Below are 6119 nucleotides of genomic sequence, written 5' to 3'. Positions count from 1 at the left end.
TTACATGTAAATGAATTGTCTAAATTTAAAGACAAAGATGGTCACCCTGGGTGGGATGAAGCAGTTATAGGCTGCTTATGGGAGACACATTTTAAATATAAGGACACAAAAAAGGTTGAAAGCAAAAGAATGAGGAAATAGATTCCATGAGTAGAAGACACTGTGAATACCCTGCTTTATTCCTTGGCATTTGCCATGACTTTCCAGATGTCTTTCAGTGGCATGTAGCACTGGGTCTTGCCTGAAGGCATTCTTTAACCCTGGAAGCAGGCTGGTTGGGAACGCAGGCTGGTGGGAAATGGGACAGAGGAGAAATTCTGAGAAGCTGATGCCGTCAGGAGCAGCCCTTGTCTAATGAGGATGTGAGCTGGTGGTAAACACTCCAGCTTGCTCACCTTCAGGTGGAGAAATTCCTAGGTGTTTCCATGCAGTCTCCCAGCAAAGCTACTGAGAAGCCTAGAGGAGACTTCCTGGAGGAGAAGTGAGTCCTGGCTGTCCACAGCCAACAGCTCACTAGTGCATGTGGTGTCAGCTTCCTTTCTTCCGGGTCTGCTCCTGCCACCTCACTCCTACTTCCCTTCTGTGTCTACTCCTGCCACCTTACCAGTATTCTTAGGTTCACTTCTCACCTTCTGTACTCCAAGTCTGCTTCTCAGGGACACTGGCTTAATACAAAATGCAAACATTAACCCCCCGAAACCAGTATAGATTCAATATACAAAGTAGAATCTAAGGCAAGAAGCATCACTAGAGAGTCAGAGGGGTGTTTCTTATACAGAAAATGGCCAGTCCACCAACAAAATACATTAACTTAAAAAACATATGCACTTAATATGGCTTTAAAATATATAAAGCAAATTGACAGAAACAAAAAAAGGAAATAGACAAATCTATTGCCAAAATGCAAGTTGATAAGACACTTCTCTGAATAACTAATAGAACACGTAGAGGGGAGAAAAGGAAATATGTGGGGAAAAAAAGAGAAATATGTATGTAGATTTGAACATAATTAACAATTGAATACACATTTCTCCTAAGTGCATGTGGCCCATTGACTAACACTGATATTTTGTTGGACCATAAAGCAAATTTCAGAAAATCTCAAAGGGTTGAAATCATACATAGTATGTTTTATGATCATAGTAGAATTAAACTTAAAAAAATGAGAAAATGCTATTTGGAAATTATATAATAATAATGATAGTGTATGGCTTAAGTGAGAAATTACAATAAAAATTAGAAAATATTTTTGCTTGAATAATAATGAAAATTCAATATATTAAAACTCATTGGATGTAGCTAAAGTTGCAATGGGGGGATTTGTGCAATAAATGCATATTTTGGAAAGAAGAAAAGTTGAAATGGCAATTAGCTATAGAAAAAGAACAGCAAATTAAACCTGAAGTAGATGAAAGTCAATATAAAAAATGAGAAAGAAATTAATGAATAAAAAATGAGTGTGAAATAGAGAAAAATAAAAAGCTAAAAATTTATCGTTTGAAAAGATTAGTAAAATTAATGGGCATCTGCAAGGACAGATTAAAAAAAAGAGAGACAAGCCAGAAATTATCAATGCCAGAATGAAAAGGTTTACATCACTCTAGACAATAGGATATTACAAAATAAGAGTGGGGCTGGGTGCAGTGGCTCATGCCTGTAATCCCAGCAGTTTGGGAGGCTGAGGTGTGAGTATTGCTTGAGCTCAGGAGACCAGCCTGGGCAACATAGTGAAACCTTGTCTCTACTAAAAATACAAAAATAAAAATAAAAAACAAAAAAATTAGCTGGGTGTAGTGGTGTGTGCCTGCGGTTCTAGCTACTCAGGAGGTTGAGGTGGGAGGATTGCTTGAGCCTAGGAGGTGGAGGTTACAGTGAGCTGAAAGCACACCACTACACTCCAGCTTGGGCAACAGAGCCAGACCCTGTCTCAAAACAAAGAGGATATGAGGAACTATTTTATGCCAATAAATTTGGAAATGTAGGGAAAATGAAAAAGTTCCTGTAAAAATAGACCTTACCAAAACTGACAAACAGAAATACAAAACTTAAGTAGTTCTATATGTAGTAAAGTAACTGAACCTATAAATTAACACTTTTCCACAAAAAACTCTCCTCAGACCAGATGACTTCACTAGTGGATTCTTCTTAAAATTCTTCAAGATAAAAGAAAAAGAAGAAACACTTCCCAACATATTTTATGATGCCAGCAAAACTTTGCTATTAAATTCTGAAAAGAACATTACTCAAAAGGAAATTACTTGCCAAGCTCTCTCATGAAATATATATAAGAATTTTTGTAAAAACAGTAAATTAAAACAGTGATATATAAAATGGTTACTACATCATGACTAAGTGACTTTTATTCCAGGAATGTGAGTGTTAGAATTTGAGAATGAATCAATGTAATTAGACACATTAACAAAGTGAAGTAGAAAAATCACATGATTATGTCAATAGATGCAAAAAAGTATTGATGAGAGTCAAAATCTATTTCTTTTTCCTGTCAGATGGGTAATGTGCTGATGGTATAACAACCTTTAAGGAAGGTATGTCTCACATATGAGTGAAAAAAAAACATCACATTTATGAACTACAAAAGGATCTCAAAATCTATTTGTGACAAAATGTCTCAGCAAATTAGAAATAGAAGGGAATTTTATTGATCTGGGGAAAAGTATATACAAAAAATATAAAATATGGTTAAAATAAAATTTAAAATCTCTAAGCAAATGGAGAAAAATACTACCTATTACTTTCTATATAGATATGCAATTTAATCAGTACCATTTATTTTAAAAGACCATTCTTCCCCCCTACATACAGAAACTATGTCGTAATTGAGTCATCGGATATGAGTGGATATGTTTTTATATTTCCTAGCACCAACTCTACACTGCCTTTATGACTGGAACTTTATAATAAGTCACAATGTCCTGTATGTATAGTCTCCAGGTTTTTTCTTCTTAAGGTTATCTTGGATATTGTGCCCTTTGCATTTTCACACAAATACTAGAAACAAATTGTTGACATCTTAGAAAAACTTTGCTGGGTCTTAATCGGGATTTTATTGAATCTATAATCAATTTGGGTAGAATCTTTTCAACGTCAGTACTTTCAATCCATAAATATGTTATTTTCCTTCATTTTTGTAAAGTTTTAAAATGTTCTCCTTCATTTGTTTAGAATTTAAAATTTTTCTCTTAACAATATTTCATAATTTTATATAAGTTATGACATAAAGATAGGTAGAGAGTCTTTTTTTTATAAGCCTTTTTGTACTGGTTACTTTATTTCTATTTATGAGCATGTCACTTTTTCACTAAAAAAAGGGAAAAAATACCTGTAATCCCAGCACTTTGGGAGGCCGAGGCGGGTGGATCACGAGGTCAAGAGATCGAGACCATCTTGGTCAACATGGTGAAACCCCGTCTCTACTAATACAAAAAATTAGCTGGGCATGGTGGCGCGTGCCTGTAATCCCAGCTACTCAGGAGGCTGAGGCAGGAGAATTGCCTGAACCCAGGAGGCGGAGATTGCGGTGAGCCGAGATCGCGCCATTGCGCTCCAGCCTGGGTATCAAGAGCGAAACTCCGTCTCAAAAAAAAAAAAAAAAAAAAAAAAAAGGGAAAAAATATTAAGTTTAAAACACAAAATGAAACCCACATGGACTACACCCTGGGAACTGACCCTGTTGGTTGCCTAACAGCCATCCTCCCATTCTTCTTTGCTGTCACAGCAAATTTTTTTTATTTGGGTTTACTCTCAGGGAGAAGCGAATCCATCTCACAATCCAGGGTAAATTCTGACCGACTGAATTCAACTCCTGAGCTCCCATTCCCCTGGCTAGAGAATGGGTTAGGCAGAAGCACGAAACCAGTAAGCTGGGAGGAAGTGGCTGCTAAGAGCATCCACACGAAGTTCCAACATTCATTAAAAAAAAAAAAAATTACACAGAAAATGCACATTTTGGTACAAAAATACGGTTAGATAGAAGGGGTTAGTTCTAGTATTCAATAGTAGGGAGGAAAACTATAGTTAATAATTTATTGTATACATCAAAATGGCTAGAGAAGAAGCTTTGCAATGTTTCCAACACAGGGAAAAGATAACATATTTGAGGTGATGGATATCCTAATTACTCAGATTTGACCACTGTACACCATATACAGGTATCAGAATATCACATGTAACCCCAAAGTATGTACAACTATTCTATATCAATAAAAAAATGCAAACCTTTCTTCAAACATATGTTAGTGTATCTGAATGAAACCAAAGCTAGGGACAAACATTTAACAACCCCTCTGGGAGCTAACCTCCAAGTCAAAACCATCTTGTCTTGACAGAGCAGAACGGTGGAGAGAACCTGCGCCACAATAATGTAATTGAACATCTGAATTAACTTATAATAGAGATGCCCTGTCTTTGGGCTTCTTATTTTGTGAGAGAGTTTTCTATTACTTGCAGCCAAGCCAACCTAACTGATGTAACGCTCTTGCTGGGAAGCGAGCAGCCTTGGAGAAGGAAGATTTGGTGGGAGTTCTTGGACTCTGCAAGCTCCTTCATGCTTCTAGATGCCAGCAGTCCTTCCAACTGGACACATCTCGAGAATAATGCTCTAGATCTCCATAGGACCATTTTCCTCGCTCCTGCAGTTGGAGGAGGGGTAATTCCTCATAGAGGCCTGTGTTTTCCATCTCTGAGACTCAAGAGAAACAACACGTGGTAGCCAAGTTCTGACCTAACAGTCTTTCTCCCATGGTCCTGCCGTTGCTCAGAGATCTTAGTTTCAGGCCTCAGAATCTATTCTAGTTACTTCAAGCAGAAAGAGACTTATTAAAGGGTAGTCTTTAGGAGTGAGCAGCAAAGATGCCAGCTCTAGGTTGAGCTTCCAGAAGCAACTCCGGAAACCTCACCACAGAACCAGGCTGCCAAGAACATTGCCGCTCCTGCCACAGTCAGGAAGTTGCAGAATCTGGAATCTTCCACCAGGGCCACCTGCTCCAGGCCACACTGCCTCTGCCTCAGTTTGGGCTAGGAAGAGGATGCCCACAGCCTATTTCTCCCCTCATATAACTTATGCGCTTCCTGACTCAGAGTTGTTAAAAACTTTTATTAAATGCTTAATAGTATGCATGGAGAAAATGGGACATCTCATTCGTGTTATAATTCAGTTTTAAATCAAAGTCCCAAGCAACTGGATCTGATGTAAATCACATCTGAATTCTGGCAGCAAGTGAGATTGGGAAAGTGATGGTGTCAGGAGTGCCTCCAGTGTCTGGAGTCCTAGGAGTCTAGAAGTGCCCTTCAGTGGGTCTTGAGGGACATCCAGTCCACACAATCCACACCAGTCTTTACAGTTGAAATGATACATCCTCATATCAGAGCCTGAACTTGCTTCAAACCCAGCTTACCAGAAGAGAAGACAAGACTCTTCAGCAAGCCTACTGGCTCGTCAGTGCTATCACCTGAGGTGCAGGTTGCTCTCTGCAGCATTTTAGTCATCTACATAACAGGAGGTCAATATTTTCCTAGAAAGTCCGCCTTCAATGTGGCAAAATGAACTTATCATTCCCACAGTCACCTTTAAGGTTTTATTCTCAGTAAAATAAGCACCTGTATATGGTGTACAGTGGTCAAATCTGAGTAATTAGGATATCTATCACCTCAAAACCAGAAGTATGGGACACGTGCTAATAATAATAGAAGACAAACTGTAACTGGTCAGAATAACGCAAAGCCAATCTCAACTCAGCACAATGGGTGCCATTTCAGAATCTTCAGTTTGTGCCTGCACATGTGAAGTGGAGGAGAGACTGCAGCTATTATCAGAATACTTTCAAATTTAAAAAAATATATTTTTTTCTGCAATTACATGGGTGTTTCAGGTAGATTTTGAGGTAATCTTGGTCCAAATAATCCTTGTAATTGCTATAGTTCTCTTGTACATGTATTTCTAGATACTGCTAAAAATACATAGCAATAGAAGCAGTGCTATCAATAAACTCTTCCAATTTCACAGATTCTCTGTGAAAGAAAATACAGGATCAAGAAATTTCCCTGCTTCCAAATCTAACAAAATGTACGAAATAAGTAAGAATAGCCAAAGAGGAGAAAAA

At 38.0% G+C, this 6119-nt stretch overlaps 1 non-coding gene across 1 annotated transcript; it reads right to left on the bottom strand.

Annotated features, from left to right (window-relative positions):
- Positions 1 to 2501: 2501 nt before the first annotated feature.
- On the bottom strand, positions 2502 to 2602 carry LOC135276541 (small nucleolar RNA U13). The gene has a single exon (XR_010344107.1). It is a non-coding gene; the product is annotated as a small nucleolar RNA U13 (small nucleolar RNA).
- Between the last annotated feature and the right edge of the window lie 3517 nt (positions 2603 to 6119).

The sequence above is a fragment of the Aotus nancymaae genome, unplaced genomic scaffold, assembly GCF_030222135.1.
Source record: "Aotus nancymaae isolate 86718 unplaced genomic scaffold, 86718_ANA_hifiasm-v0.15.2.pri h1tg000025l, whole genome shotgun sequence".
Classification (NCBI taxonomy): Eukaryota; Metazoa; Chordata; class Mammalia; order Primates; family Aotidae; genus Aotus; species Aotus nancymaae.
This window is presented reverse-complemented; position numbering and strand designations above follow the sequence as displayed.